Source organism: Crotalus tigris, unplaced genomic scaffold (genome assembly GCF_016545835.1).
Source record: "Crotalus tigris isolate CLP2741 ecotype Arizona unplaced genomic scaffold, ASM1654583v1 scf7180000020892.262510, whole genome shotgun sequence".
Lineage (NCBI taxonomy): Eukaryota > Metazoa > Chordata > Lepidosauria > Squamata > Viperidae > Crotalus > Crotalus tigris.
This window is the reverse complement of record NW_024098242.1, coordinates 210365-227323: the sequence shown is the minus strand read 5'-3', so window position 1 is coordinate 227323 and position 16959 is coordinate 210365. Positions and strand designations below refer to the sequence as shown.

General features: G+C 34.8%; 1 long non-coding RNA gene across 1 annotated transcript; it reads right to left on the bottom strand.

Annotated features, from left to right (window-relative positions):
• Positions 1-660: 660 nt before the first annotated feature.
• On the bottom strand, positions 661-14297 carry LOC120319622. Its single transcript, XR_005559800.1, has 2 exons — positions 14149-14297; positions 661-781 (listed from the first exon to the last, which is right to left on the bottom strand). It is a non-coding gene; the product is annotated as an uncharacterized LOC120319622 (long non-coding RNA).
• Between the last annotated feature and the right edge of the window lie 2662 nt (positions 14298-16959).

The window sequence follows — 16959 nt, the reverse complement described above, 5'->3', positions numbered from 1 at the left end:
CATAGGGTTGTAAAAAATAAATTAAGTTCATGGAGAATGAGCTGCATTAGTTAAATCTACTCCCACCCAAAGAAGTTGCACGCAGGGATATCAAATCATCCCCACAAGTCAACAGCTATTTAATATGCTTCCTGTGATCAGCATTTTTAAAGTTTACATGCCAGACGCATTTTGGATTTTTGAAGTTATTTTCTAATAAATACAGAAAATCCACAAGAAATTAATGGCTTAATAACAACAAAAAGGCTTCACATTATAATTTTCATGGGATTCCAACTTCAAAGTTGTAAGAAATTAAATGTGATGGCATAATCAAAGGGAGTTTCAGAGCCAGGGTATATGGCCCTATTACTGAAGTCAGTCCAGCTTCCCAGTTAAAATAGGATGAGATTTAAGGGATAGCAGCTCTTTACAGATACTCATCCTTACATTATTATAATCAAACTGGCTCTGGCATCCAAAGAAGTCACATTTCCAGAATTTGCCATATAACAGTCTACTTTTTAATACTTTGGAAGTTCCATTTGAAGATCAGTGAAGTCTTCAGTAAGTACATTTAGATGAATTTACCTAGAGAATTCTTGCATCATTAAGTTATTGCCAACTTTTAGCAAGCACATAAGATGATAAGATGACAAGACAAAAGATGAACTGCCCCAACCTGGCATTTCAAATCTTTCAGTGTTGCACCCCTTGCTGTAGTAAATCAAGTCCATCAATCTTGTTGCTGATTGTCCTTTTTTGTCTCTCTTTCCAACTGTAGGAGAAGGAGTGGCAGAACCTGGAGGTGGTGTCAAAAGAGAAATCAGCCTAGAGTCTCACATAGTCACTAAGTTAATAATTCTGTTGAATTCTGTTGACCCTTATCTAGTGACAAAATAGTGCTAACCATTATATTACTGTGTATATGCATGAGAAGTAATAAATCAGTTTAACTGAGACTTCATGCATGGTCTTTTTTTTTTTTTTAAATGGGCTTTTCTCCCAGGCCTAGCATTGTTTTGGAAGCCTGTTGCTGATATTTTTTGTTAAACTGAGTGTATTTACCTGGATACATGTCATTTTCTCTTTATTGATGTTTTTTAATTGTTATTACTTAATTGTGATAGCTCAGAGTCATTCTAGAGTCACATGGTCTCTATATCTAAATACATTATTAAATAAATCATTCATCAACCCTCTCCTGCATCAGTTTTTGGAGCCTGAAATTGGATAATCATTATACTAAAATTTATATATAAAGTTTAATTAATATTATTCAATCATTCACTGACTGCATTGAACATAAATATTGTATTTGTTAAATCCTTGCTGAATAAAAGCAACCCTATTTTTTTCTTTGTTTTTCTGCGCCCTGAATAGTAATCAATGTGATCTTCTGACTAAAAGTGTCCCATTCCAGGCCACTTCAGTTAATTAATGCCTAAGATGTCAAGCATAATTGATTCATTTTATATTTCACAAGCTTTTCCATTTTTTATGCTTCTTATGTTCTGCATTTCCATTATAATCCTGTTTGTGCAGTGTCAGCTTTTCCTTTCCTGCATGGAAACAACAGCAATGAGACATCCCAAAAACTTTAATCTAGTTGTGTCATAAACACTATTAGTACTCAAAAAGATCCTCAGCATTTCCTCAGTAGCATTTTGAGTGCCGTTCGATCTGTGAGGCTCATCATCCAGCACTATGTTGTCAATCACTTTATCCTGTCTATCCATGCAGTTTTCTTGATAACATATATTACGTGTTATCAATCCCAACCCTAACCTTCCCAGCACTGTATGGAATAATGTATTTGCCACATCTTCCTATGTTTCACTGATTAATACAAGTGCTTGTTTGTTTATCAGGCTGCTGGGATGAATTTTACACATCCAGTGATTTTCTGGGAGTACTCTACAGAGAGGAAGTCAAAAAATGTCAAGATGGTGGCTACAATCATGTGATCCTTTGTTTGTGTGTCATACATAAAAAATGGAGAGGTCTTTGATTACATCGCTATGGCTTTCATATTGATTTTTCTATGGCTATGGCTGCCATATTAACCATTTATCTGCAAACTCACTTCTTACCTTGAATCAAATCTCCACATCAGATATCACAAAACCACCCTAAATATTTCAGGCTCTTCCTCTGCCCTCTCCACATGTTAGCTAAGTAGGTATGCTGCTGCTCTAAATAAATATGACATTTGGTCCCAGAGTACCACCCAGCAGCTCTGCAAAATATTTTGTTTATTCAGATGGAGCTCCTAATTTTGCAAGACAGGAAAGCAAGAACCCAACAACCAGGGTGGTGATGCTCACATAATCTGAAAAGCAACAGCCTTTTACGTGCAGTGCAAGATATTAACAGATGCATATCAGTGGCTCTAGCGAGTTGGTGTATTTGAATATTTCCAATATTTATCTATAGTTGACATTTTATACACATTTTCTTGCAAAATCCATTAGCTGGCTTTTTATCGGAGAAAAAAAATATTCAGTCTATATTAAAAGAAAAAAAGCCAATATTGATAGGTATCATTGTATTGAAGGAATCAACAAATGAAAAATGTGACAGGACAAAAGACTGCCTGTTTAGAGCTAGCTTCTGAGTGAGCATTATGCATCATGAGTGCATAAATCATTAACAAGCTTCTAAAATGAAAACATAATCTAATTTGTATCAATGTTCTTTAGGAAAAGAAATTTTGGAGGTATGTTCCAAAATTATTTAATCAACTCTCCCTCTATTTTCTTCTTGTCAATTACAGACAATACCTTTTTCAGTGTTCTATCTGGCAAATATGGATGTACCCAAATTGTTTTGGTATATGTATACATTCATTTTACCATTTCAGAATGAAAACAAAAAAAAAAATAAAGTAGCCAATTCATATGGAGAAAGATTTCTAAGCAGCCACTAAAATCTTACAAAGAATGCTTTTACGGATTCACTCAGAGGTGCTTCACTCAGGCTAAACATGCACCTCTTTTCAGTGACAGCTTTTTACACATTGTTACAAAAAAACAAAAAGGAAAATCCAAAATGTTACCTTTATCTTCTGATTTTTAGATTTATACTGTTAAAAGAACTAACAAATCTTGCTTCACGGAGGAATCCAAATCAAAATAGCCATTTAAAATTTTTGTTCAGTCTCTAATTCAGCACATTCAGCAAAGGGTAGCCCGTCACCCCTTTAGATAATTGGTTTAACCATTCTTATTGTTAGAATGCCTTTTCTGTCATTCAACACAACCTGCCTTTTGTAATTTTAAATCCTTTATTTCTTCATTCTAGGGTGGTAGAATGAACCTCTATATTCAACCTTTTGCTATTTGAAGAGTGTTATCCTATTTCATCCCAAACAAATCACACTCCTTTCTCTTCTCAAGGATCAAAAATAGAATAGGAAAAAAAAACTTTAATATATGCACAAGTCTGCAAATCCAGTTTTCTGGATAATGATGAGTGATTTATTATTTTATATATAGATAGATATAATTTCAAGGCAAAAGGATTTCCCAGGGTCTGTTTGTAATACCAGAGATTGAAGTTGGGCCTCTCTAATTACAGAATATATCTTTACCACTTTACTCTGTCCTCATCTCATGTTCAAGGGCTATGGCAATTACTGTTAGAAGAGCAATTTCAATGGCATTGGTTCCATCTGTTCAAAATTTAGTGACCAAAAGGATAATGAAGTATAGCGAGAGAATTGACTGCATGCTCTGTGCTCCCTCTTTGTCTTTCAGCTTGTCACTTTTTGGTCCACGACTTCGGTCTGATTCTCCTGATAGGAGGTAAGCTAGCTGTTGAGCTATGTTAGTCCTTATCATCCATCACCTTAAAAAAAATCATACATCTGCACAAATAGATTCCTCCAGCAATTATTTCTTATTTATTAGACATAAAACCTGAAAATTCATACAACTATGGAACTTATTTTAAAGGAATGGCTGCTAATGTTTTTTTAGTGAAGAAATTAAGTATTAACCTGGATATTTTTTAAAAAAATCTGTGAAAGATGGATTCTATCTTTAAGTTATAAAGGTTAAGTATAGCACTTGCTAGACTTCTCTCATCAAAGTGGCACAATCCATTGTAATATCACTGTAGTGTTCAAATCTGCTAAATAGGGCCAAGGTATGGCCACCTAAAATATAATCAAATATGATTGATATTTGCCATATGTGCAAAAGTATAATTTTATTCACTTTAGTTTGGCATAAAATCTATTCAGGTGCTTTTGGAATTCTCATCCCCACTACCAAAATATATGTTCTGAGATTGATTGATTGATTGATTGATTGATTGATTATACAAAACTTCTGTGATACTCCATACACGCACACTGCATGGGAAATTTCACACTTTTTAACTAAACAGCTATAATTGATTAGTGATAAACAATAATGAACAGAAACAGAAAGTAATAAAATTAGTTTGTATGTTAGCTTTCATTGCTGATACTCAATTTAAATAGGGTAGATATTGAAAGGGCATGTGTTCCTGTTCTGCCCAACAATTGATTACTAGCTATTTTCTTAAACCAGGGGTATCAAACTCACCATGTCATGTGATGTGTTGCGACATATCAGAACTTTTTCCCCTTTGCTGGAGCTGGAATGGATATGGCTTTTGTGTGATGCATCTAGCCCATGAACCGCCATTTTGACACCCCTGCCTTAAACAAATGTATAATATATAAATAAATAAGCATTGTAAATGCATAACATACATGTATACATACATGCATGGATAAGCACATACAACACTGGAGGTTTGTCAGGGGGTAGAGAAGGGAAGTTATAGTTTTTCATAATTTCTACTATAGTGTGTGGAAGGAGGAAGATTTTACATTTTTAATCAAGATTCAAAAACAGATCCTGGTTGACTTCAGATTGATAATAGATAATCTAAACTGTTTTTGAAATCAAGAGTCTCAAAAATATTGCTATCAATGACATTTTAAGGGCAATATGGAGATCGTTCTCCTTGAAAAGTTAATTTTTTCCTGTTATACCAACATTATAAAATGATAGAACTTTTATCAGACTTGAAACAGATCAAGACTAAAGGAGAAAGGAATGTCAGAGCAATTAAAAACATGAAACTAAATAAAAGCTACTTATTCTAGTAGAACGTGCCCTGCCATTCATATTTCCATACTTATTTTTCTATTCCCTTTTTAGTAATGTGAAGTAGAAAGAATAATATTTCTATACTATAGTTTCCTATACAAAACAATGTTATTGAAAAACATTTTCTGAGATAGCCTGAAAGCTTTTTACATATGTGAGTTCAGAATCTTCTTGCTTTATAATGCTGGTGTAGTTAAAATAACAACCTTGAGATCTGTAAATTATATGTTCTGAGAGGTTAACCTATTACTTTGTCTTGCTTTGAGTTCTGATGCAAACTTTGCCATTAATTGTTTTGCATAAAGTCTGGCCTGTAGAATCACAAAAATCAAATATTTCAGACTATTTTAGATCTTAACAGACATACACATAAGGTTTTTTAAAAAAATATATTATACTTGCTAATGGATGAGGACCTTGTAATCTGTCTTCTAATATTTGAGAGACTGACAGAAAAAAAGAGAGGGACAATCTATTTTCCAAAACACCTGAGGGTAAGACAAGAAATAACGGATAGAGACTTATCAAGGAGAGAAGCAACCTAGAACTAAGGAGAAATTTCCTGATAGTGAAAAACAATCAGTGGAACAGCTTGCCTTCAAAACTGTGGGTGTTCCAACAACAGAAGTTTTTAAGAAGAGATTGGACAGCCTTTTGTGCAGAACGGTATAACAGTTTCCTGCATGGGCAGGGGATTGGACTAGAAGATCTCCAAGGTCCCTTTCAATTCTATTATTTTATATTCTGTATTCATATGTATCTTACATCTGCTTAAACACTCTTTATTTCTCCCTTCCATTACATCAGGGGTGTCAAACTCGCAACGTCACATGATGTGTCACGACGTATTGTGACTTTTTTCCCATTACCGGCAATGGGACGGGCATGGTTTCAAAATGATGCATCTGGCCCACGGGTCAGCAATTTGACACCCCTGCTTTACATCATCCTTACTTTACTCTTACATTGGTTCAATCCATCTGATGAAATAATTTACACTTCATGGAAGTGTATGCCTTGTAATCAAATTTGTTAGTTTTTCACTGTTAGTTTTGTACATGTTATAAGAGAAGCATGTCTCTTCTCTTATAACATGTATAAAGAGCACCAAGTGCAACAATTAAATAATTCCACTGCAGCTGGAACCATTGCAAGAAAGTAAGAAAATAAAATAAAAACAATAAAGAAACTCTTGGGCTGCTCTCTGGAAGAAATTTCAGAGTTTGACATTCATCTTGCCTGAGGACACCAGACATAAATCCAAGGATGTCCCCATATGTTTCAAATTTAGGGTCACAACATTTTGTTTAGAACCCAGAATTTATAGGCAATGTGATTTTAAGCATTGAACATCACAATGGGAAGAATAAAGTGGGTGAGGCCACATCACTCCTCTGAATGAGAGAAGGATTTTTCACTTATTTCAGAGATTTGGATGGAGAATTTGATTTTTTTTCTTTGCTTGTATTTATTCTTAAAATACTGATTGGTCTCAACATAATAATTGTTAACCACTCAATTTAGCCATGTAGAGTCATGGTATCTTCCCTGCAATGCATTCAGCACCTTTTTATTCCAGGCCAAAACTGAATCCAAGATAATTCTAATAAATCCTGGTAGTTCACCTCCCATGATGTTGCTTCCTCATGAATGAAATCACATTGATTTCATCTAACATTACATCAAAGGTAAATCTCATGGTGTTCTTATTTTAGATGCTACAGAGATGAGCAGCTCATACACTAAAGCCTGAGTGCAAATCCTATCTATTGCCCTAAAAGCCTCTCTAGAATTTCAAAGGGCAAAATGGATCCCTTAGATCCAACTAATTTAAGGCACTGTTAGTTTTAGACCAGGTCAAAAATCAGACTCCAGAAAAAAATATATTTGAACTCTATCTTACTTATATAGGCTGTAGGAACACAGCCTTGAAAGCCAAGCAGTGTTTTCTCTTTGCTCTCTCTTATAATGCCAAATAGAATCAAAGCAGAAACTTTTTAAGCTTTCTTCCTTTCCTGGGTTGGCTAGTTTGGCCTAGTGGTTATAACACTAGGGTAGAAACCAGAAGACTGTGAGTTCTAGTCCTGCCTTAGACATGAAAGCTGGCTGAATGACTTTGGGCAAGTCCATTCTTTCTTAGGCCATAACATCAGGCTTGGACAACAAGCTGGTTATTCAATTCCTGTCACAAGCAATGGTCAATGCTCAGTTGATCCCCCACAAAATGGATGCTGCACTTGTGGGGAAAATGCTATGGGGAAAAAAATCATGTTTTTCTAACTGCTACCATTGCGTTCTTTCTCCAGTTTTCCACATAGGTAATTTATTACCTAAAATATCTTCAAACCATCATCAACCATTCCTGTTCCTGAAATGTTAAACCAAACCTTTGTGATTGATCACATCACTTACTGCAGTCACTATAGCTCACATTGAATTGTGTTAACTTTAGAGATGGTATAGATTGATAAATTAGCCATGATACAGTAAATATTGTATTGTAATGATTTCTAAATTTAATTCATTCAGTGCTATTTCTGACACGATCTCTCTCACTCAATAATCACAATCATGATCACAACGTAAGTCTTATCCATATTGCCCACTTTTCCTTTTACAAGAAATAAAATTTTGAGAGAAATAAATTTTAATTTAATCTATGATGAAAATACAGATATACAGAGGAGAGTGAATATCAGGGAACCATCGTTAGATCTGAAGGCTAGCTATCAGAGAATATAAGAGGTCACAAGGAAATAATCCACCACAATTCAACAATGATTGGAGAACAGCAACCAGAGAAAAGAAAGCATTCTACATAATACTCAGTGAAAGGCCAAGATAAAAAGAAAAGGAATATATGATGGGTTTTCTAGAAAGTATAAAAAGAGAAGCTATAGAGCTATCTGTCAGAAGACCGCCAATCTGTACAGGATGCAAAATAATTAACAATTGTTTTTCTGGGAGAAAAATTGGTAGAAGGGTATAGCAGTAAGGAAATTGTCCACTAGAGGACATGGTAGCTTGCTTTTCTCACGTGAATAGTTTACAGCAGAAGTCCCCAACCTTTTGGGCATCAGGGAGAGAGAGATATGGGCATATGTGGAGAGAGATATTTTTCTGTGGACCAGAGGGGGCATGGTTTTGTGTGCTGCCTGCTTCCCACAGATGGAGCTTTGCTTGTTTGTGCGGCCTGGTTGCTGGCATGTCACGGCCTGGTACCGGTCCACGGGCCGGGTTTTGGGGACCCCTGGTTTACAGTATGTGTCAGTCCAAATCAACCTGAGCACAACTTAGAAGCAGCTTAAAGAGTACATGCAGATTACACCTATAAATATTGTATCTGGAAAATATCTTATATTAGGGATGCACAAATTCTTAGAACAGTGGTGGTGAACCTATGGCACGGGTGCCAGAGGCGGCACTCAGAGCCCTCTCTGTGGGCATGTGTGCCATTGCTCCAGTCCTAGGCCTTCAGCTGGGTTATATAAAACCTTTTTGCTTTAGGCCTCTGCCGCCGTGTGCAAAAAAATAAAAAAAAGGTTCAATCAGTCAATTTCAATTTCTCACGGGAAAAAAAAGATCTTGCAAATTTGGAATTGATTGATTGAATTTTTTAGTCCCACCCAGTCTGCTGTTACCACCGCAGCCATGCCCACCCAATGGGCCACACCCACCCAATGGGCCACACCCATCTGGCACCCAACGATGCATAAGTGGGTTTTGGGTTGCAGTTTGGGCACTCGATCTCTAAAAGGTTTGCCATCACTGCCTTAGAAGAAGATTCTTTGATTCATGTGAGAGCCCATATTTCTCCAAATGTTATTTAATTAGAATATCCAGCAACTTCAACCAGTATGGGCCTTGGTTAGTTGGAGAGCCATAGGTTTCTGTGGACGAGATGTAATATATTACAGGTTCAGGATGTTCCCAGAGGATCTGAACTATGCAAGTTAGATACAAAGAGCTGGCTCAAAGCCATCTAGTATCTAATGTCTGTAGCTACCTAAAATTATAGTATATGATTTATTCCACAATTTCATAATGATTTCTTAAAATGTAGATCTTATAATTTCCACAACTGGTTCTGATATCTTTAATATTTGCTACTCTTCCAGCAACAGGTTTCCCTAATGTAAGGTTCATCCTACCTATGTTTCAGAAATTTAGATGGGGCAGACTCCAAAAAACAAGAAAGAATGAAAGTTCTTTCCAAGCAGATTTCTTTATTGTTCCCCATCTATATAGAGAGTCCTATCAAACTAAAGTGAACTATCACCCTATAAAGCATATATTCTGGGAATTATTAGGGAGGAGCCATCTTCACTCTCATCCTTTCACACAAACTATGTGAACTAAATTGTCTCTTGCTCCTCTGGAATGCATTCTTTCCTTCATGGGAATCTGGTCTACATTTCCTCATAGATGTATTGAGATTCTAACGGAACATGCGGATTGATTCTGTTTCTAATTTTTTGACATAGCTTTGAAATTTAATGATTAAGAGCAAAGACATGACCTATAACATTATATCTTTGCACGTATGATTGCTTAACACTGAGATGATTTCTGCAGCAATCAAACTAAGAATAGCTTGACTATATTGTCTGGCCATGAACATTGTTAAGAAGCTTTGTGCTACAAACCAAACATTATTTTCATTATTATGTTATGTAATAATATACTATGCTATGTTATGTTCTTTGTCTTCCCCTTCCCACATGACTTACTGGAGATGAGAACTTGTTATTGAAATAGTAAATGTCTGTTAAACTATCTACAGTAAGCACAGAATTATAATTAACATGTGTCAGCTCTGCATATTTCCATTTGTTAATTAGAACTTACTTAATTCAAAGATTAAAAATCACATACAACAATTATTTCAGTTTAGCAAGTGTTTTACTGACAGCTTGAAAATTGTCAGTAATAACACTGTTAAAAATAGTGACACAGCAGTGGTATTAAACTTGTCTGAAAGAATGTTAAACTCTTAAGTACTTGCATGATATTTGACTACCACTGTGCTTTAAACAACTATATCATTAATTTCTTAATGGAATATAATTTTGAATTGGAGATATGTGATTAACATTCATCAACCTATGAGGCTTCAAAGCTGGTTTTCAACATCATCTTTTCGAGCAAGGCACATTCACTAAAGATAATTTCCTCTTTCTCCTTTTCAAGTCTTTAATTAGCTCGTGTTACTTCCATTGGTTTTCTTTTGTTGCTATTTAAATTATTTTAAGAATTATTATGACATTTACTATAACATTTATTTGTTCTATAGTTTTAATCTTTGATCTTTAAACAACATAGAGAGTTTTGATTATACAAATTGAAAAAAACAGAGCTATAAGCCTATTGGGGAAAGTGATCGTAAGTAACATACTTGGTGAAAGGTTTCTTACATATTTATAGATTAGGAAACAAATGGTGCGATCTTCAAGCAAATGAATGTTTGAATTAGCAGTAATGGAATAACCACAAGGTTTCAGCTATAGAAGGGAATTCACACTGTAGAATAAGGCAAAAATCATTTATGACTGAGTGAATCGATAACTGAGCATAAAATACTAAGGAAGAGACATTGTGTTTGTCTCTTGAGAAAAACCAACAACTTTTAAACAGATCAGAGTTTGACCTGCGAATGCATAAGCATTAGTACATTTATTAATCTCTAAAGTGCCATAAGTTTCATCACTCTTTTTCTCCTACTTCACAGCTATGTGCATAAAACAAAACAAAAAAGGATATATATATTTCCCTAAACTAATTAGAAAGAAAGTTAGATGAACATATGATGAATAAAATCACTTATTTACTTTACTTGCTTTGATCTATGGGGCTGGCTGTTTCCATGAGGCAGGAGGTCTCCCCAGAAAAATAAGTTACTAATAACATGAATTACTAAATCAGCCTCAGTAAGAATAATCAATCTAGCTCTAATTACCCTTAATATAAATGTTTGTTTAGATAGTGAAATATCAATCAGTTATTAAAGAGGAAAAAGCTAGAAACACCATCTGAATATGTTTTGATTTATAAAGGTGGGAAGATTTTGCTATTGTGAACTTACACCACAGTTTTGTACCAAGTCTTTAATCTGTTTTAACCTCCTGCTGTGGCAATGTATTTTTAAACTAATCCAGCTGCTTTATGTTTCTCTTGGGTTGCACTTTTAGCGACTGAATTTCTGTATTCTATTTGTTTTTAGCTCCTTATTTTTATTTTATTGTTGTGCCACCAGGATGAGACAAAGCATAGAACAGACCTTTTATAAATAAAATAAAATGAAGTAATCAAGCAGTTGGAAGAATTAGATTTCCCTTGGTTCTTTCTATTAATATACTTGAAGTTAGAACCGACTCAATATCGCTATTACCGGTAACTATTCAACTAGGTTCTAGGAATTTTAAAACAAAATCCATTGAGTCTCAAAATCTTTGCATGCTTACAAGTTACAACCATCTTAGCTGTATTGCTAACAACCACTGGCATGAGCCTAAAGATTCCCTACAATTGTATTCAAAACTAGCTGTACCGAGCCACACATTGCTATGGCTCAGTCTGGTTAAATGGAAAAGAAAGAAAAGAGAAAGCACACGTTTGTAATATGTTTAATTTCACAATGCTTGTGGGTATACAATATTTTTTGTTGTTCCATTGTCTGTGCAGATATAGAGATTGTCTAAAATCGTAGCATGTGTTGCTTTTATGTCCAACAGATGGCGTTGTTTTTCAAAAAAGCATGTTTTTACCTGTCACAGGTGTGACATCTATATAATATAGGTATATAGAAACATGCGTGTATTCGAATGCAATGTTGTGTCAAAATTTCAAAGCAATCGGTGAAGAACTTTCAGAGATTTAAGATTTTGAACAAATGAACATTTACATTTTTATTTATATAGATGTCCAGTAGTTTTTTAAAGTTATGTAATAATTTTAAGTGGAGATAAATCAATGCCATTCAGGTTAGATTTTATCTTTAAAAGGAATTCTGCAATGTCTGAGACAAATTTCTGGCTGTTGCCTCTCTGTAGAACAGACAATTTGCCATGCAAAGCAGCAAAATATAACAAAAAGTCAGTGCCAGGAGTTTAAAACATAGAATTGTATAAATATTATTCTAATTCATAACATGCATAAGGGAATTAAAATCAATAAATCATAAGCAGGTGGCTGAAAAATATCCCTTCATTTCTTGGGATGAATTTCCATCAGTAAGTGGCTATCAAAGAGGAAATCCTCTTCTCAGATACTTTCTTAATTCCTGATAGCATGAGAAAAGAAATTATGAAAGATGATTGGTTATGTTGTTATATAAGAAGCTTATTCTACATAGGAAAAGCTTAAGTTATTTGGATTTCAAGCCACGATAAGCTTAAAAGATAAAAAGCAATTTATTATATTGGACAATTCTTAACAAGGTATCTATGGAGTTTCTCAGAGATCCAGGTCATGGTTGTCCCAAAGGTGCTTTTTCAAAAGGCAACTGAACTTGTTTTTTCCTTAAAAACATTTCACTTCTCATCCAAGAAGCTTCTTCAGTTTTGATTAAAGAATTTTTTCAGAACTGAAGAAGCTTCTCGGATGAGAAGCAAAACATTTTCAAAGAAAAACAAGTCCAGTTGCCTTTTGAAAAAGTACCTTTGGGTTTTAACAAGATAAATTCCCAGTGAACTGTCCCATTCAAAATGCTAGATATTGTTTTTTTCTATTAGTTGTAGTTTTTCAAATCATCCTCAAAGACAACCTATTTTACAGCAATCTATATATAGAATATTTAGAGTTAGAACATGTATACCAATAGCATGGTTGCTGCTAGTATAACAATGTCAGGTAAATGAAATTAGTAGATCTAGGAAGAGTTACCTTTGCCTCTGGCAAGCAAATTTATTTTCTTTACTTATTTATTTTTCACATTTTTGAACCACCTATCTGCCTCAGCTGCATCAAGAATTTTTTTCAGAAATAGTAAAACTTCATTAAAAACTGCTTGGAATTTTTTCCTTGCCTTTTTTGATTTAAAGAAAAATCTATTCGTGGTACTTCTACTTTTTCAGGCTTCATTTTCAGTTTTGATCCTAATTCTAGTTATAAGAGAACCAAAATGCCTCAGTGCTTCTGCTTTGACTGATTTAGATGATATGTAGAAATAAAGTTGAATAATTTCAGGAGCATGGATATCCAACCTCAAATTTCACTAAGCTAGACAAATACGTGGCTCTTTCCTCTGAATGGCAATGAAATGTTCTCAGGATTTTATATTATTGATCTGAATCACTAAAAATGCTAATAGTTATGAAATAAATGCATTGTTATGGTTTCAGGGCTACCTTCCAATATCTGTTTCAAGAAAACATCTTCTCTATTTATACTCTTTCCTGAATTTGCATCACCATCTAATTGTCAAAAGCAAATATCACTTTACAGAACAAATTTAGAAGTTCAATTTTTTTTAACAGATTCTGCTTTGCACTAATGCTGGCAGGCTTCAAAATGATTAGTTTAACAGCAAGCAGACCTGATCTGAATACCTGCTGAGCATAAGCTTAACTTTAAATGTTCTGAATTTCAAATATGGTGTATATTGGAAATACTGGATCACAACCATGATTATAATTTATTGGACAGAAAATGCATTCCTAAGCAGAATAAATGGGGGGGGGGGAAGACATACGAAATAATAAATATACACTATTTTGGATTTTCTTGTAAAATAAATATAACTGGCAAAAAGATTCCACCATTCTGCACAAATTAAGTATACATCCATCATCTTTACCATTTCCAGGATTAAATGCAATAATAGATGGAGGGTTGAAAATCATTGCTAAAGCAGGCAGGGATTCTTCAACACTCTGAAAATCACTTCTGTTACTATTATTAATGATTTCAGTACATAGCATTTATAGATCATAATCATAATTGTTTCTATTAAACTTTTTCCATCATTATATGTCACAATAAAAAGTATTAAAAACAAAAGAAAATTTGGTCTCTGTGTTATTACCATGCGTGATTCCAGGACAACTTCATTCTGAAAACTCTGTAAAATTAATCTCATGGGAAACTTGGTCAGGCATGGACTGATGGTTACAGAACATCACACTCCTTCTTCTTAATCAATGTCATCCATGCAACATGATGCCTTTCTTTACTGTTTATCTCAACCAACTGCAAATTGTTGCCCCCCCTTTTACCTTTTTGTTGTCTACTCAAGGTGCAGTCTGATCTATATGAAGTAAATTAATTAGTTATCTATTAGAAAAAAACATTCTGAGAGGGCATAAGGCAAATTTTTTAAACTACCGTATTTTTCCATGTATAAGACACAACCTTGTATAAGATGCTCTGGCATGCGAGTTCCAAGCTCGCATGCCAGAGCATCTTATACAGCAAACAAAGTCAGCGCTGTGAGCAACCATCTCCCAGCACTCTAAATAGATGCCTCCCAGCTGGCCCCACACCCCACGCACCTAACCAGCATCTGGCACTATGAGCATGCATAGTCAGTTCACAGCAGCAGCCTTCTGACCCTGATAAACAAACCAGCACGATCACTGGCATGACAGCAAGGCAAGGGAAGCAAAGGCAGGTTCTAAACTCCCTGTTTCTCTGCACTGGTCAGCTGTTTGGCAGAGCACCGAACAACTGAGCCGGCAAATCCGGAAGTTTGGCCGGCCGCTATTATCGAGCAGGACTGCCTCACAGCTGTGTTCCATAGGGTCTCCAGCCAGCATACCGGTATGAGGGAAGGAAAGGGCCGTCACTGCCATCCATGCTGCTGGTCCCATCCGCTGCTTCTGGATGCCACCATCTGACAATCTTGCCTTCTCTCCCTCCTGTTAATGGCAAGCCCACAGGGGCTTGACATCTGCACCAGGTAGCATGGCAACGGCATGTAAAGAACCCACACAGGCATGCCCTGGGTTGCAGAGGTTACCATTATTTTTTCATGTCTAAGATGCTGCACTTGTATAAGACACATCTGATTTTTGAACAGGGTGTTTGCAGGAAAAAAATATCATCTTATACACAGAAAAATACAATATATGTTAGGATTTTTCTATTCTCACGGTGTCTATTACATGGAGATAGGCATTGGTTTTGGACAAAGTCTGAATATTGAACTAAAGCAGGTCTACATTGGAGGTCTTCAAAGCACAGTAAATCTGATTTGAATGCTATTATATTTTCAAAGTAGTTTAAACAAAGCTGGATTAATATTTAATCCCTTTGTATATAACCTGACCTTAACAAGAGAAATCTCAGGAAGAAGGAAGAGAAAGTTGTAATTATGTCATAGTCAGGGAATACTCTCCAATTCTCTACATCTATTCACAGGTCTTTTTGGGGGGGTATACAAAAGAACCTCACCAGTAGTTATTTCAATATTTTCAGTTCTCTTTTTGTCCATGTGTGTGGCCCTAATTTTGAAAGCAGAAACGCCAAAGGCCAGAGCTTTCAAGAACCCTATCAGAACCCCCTTTTTGTTGACATTTAGATGTTGACATTTAGACAAGATTTTAGTATGAAGAATTGAACCAGCCCTCTGTCTAGCTTTTATGCTGAGGTTTCAAAAATAAATTAATAAAAAATAAATTAATCCAAGATTTGTTTTTAAAACTTTGTTAGCTTCCTTGGCAATCCCCTGATGGGAGCATATAGAAACAGAGGAAAAATAAGGTAAGATATTCTTAATAAGTGAGTAAATTATAAGCATTTAAGATAGAAAATCTATTCCAATCACCCAACCCCTATAATATGTAGCTATAAAGTGATGTTTGGTATTCAACTGAGTATAACTGTAGTAATAGTCAGTTTCCTATAGAAAATTATAGTTATCCTTGAACATTTCCCAAAATTCACTGCAACATGTATATGTTATTTGGTTCCCTGAAAAATACTTAAACCAAAGTGATATAAAGAAGCTGACTTCTTCAAATGAAGAAGTCTATTCTGTCTAGCTATAGAAAATGGTCTTTTAGATACATTTTTTTTCTATGACAAAGAATCTTCACTTTTTCTACCTTATTGTCAGGATTTTGTAAATATTTTGTAGTGGTGTTTTGAGTTGACATTACGATCATGTTGGTAAGCTATGCATAGTTGTTCCTAAGTGCTCCTAGATTTTTTGTTTCATCCTCTTTTTATGTAGTTATTGTTCCTTTTATTTCATTTTCTAATTCCTTCTGACATGGATAGACCATACAGATCCATTTTTAATAGTGAACATTTTTAACCACCACAAATAGTTTCAGTTTCTGGATCAAATACCCACTTGCCATTGCAGGGCACATATATCAACAAAAATGACAGCCAAACTAGTACAAGGAATATAAAGAGAAAAATATTAAAAAACCAAGAACATGCCTAAGAAAAAATGCAAGAAATATTTGGAGACATAGAAAGGTGGTAAATTTTATATATTCACAATACGCTAAATGAGCTTAGTATATTCGTGAAGAATACCATTCCAGATGTTGGGAGCCAACACCAGAATAAGCAAATCAGCTTGTATTGCATTCATCTTGGCCTCTGGATACAATCCTTTTACAAAATGAAGGTGCAGCTTCTGATTTTTTTTTTAAAAAAAGTTCCTTAACATGAACTGTAGTTGCTCCAAAGATGCAACTCTGCTTGTAAAAGAATCCAAAACTGTTTATTTTATCAAAATAAAACCTTTATGTGATTTAATTTGCTCTATCTCCTGATCTGTGATTTTTTAAGACAATGTTATTGACAGATGCTGAGCTTTTAAAAAAAGAAAAACAAAACAAAACTCCAGAATTGTTGCTTGGTAATAAGACTTTCTTCTGCT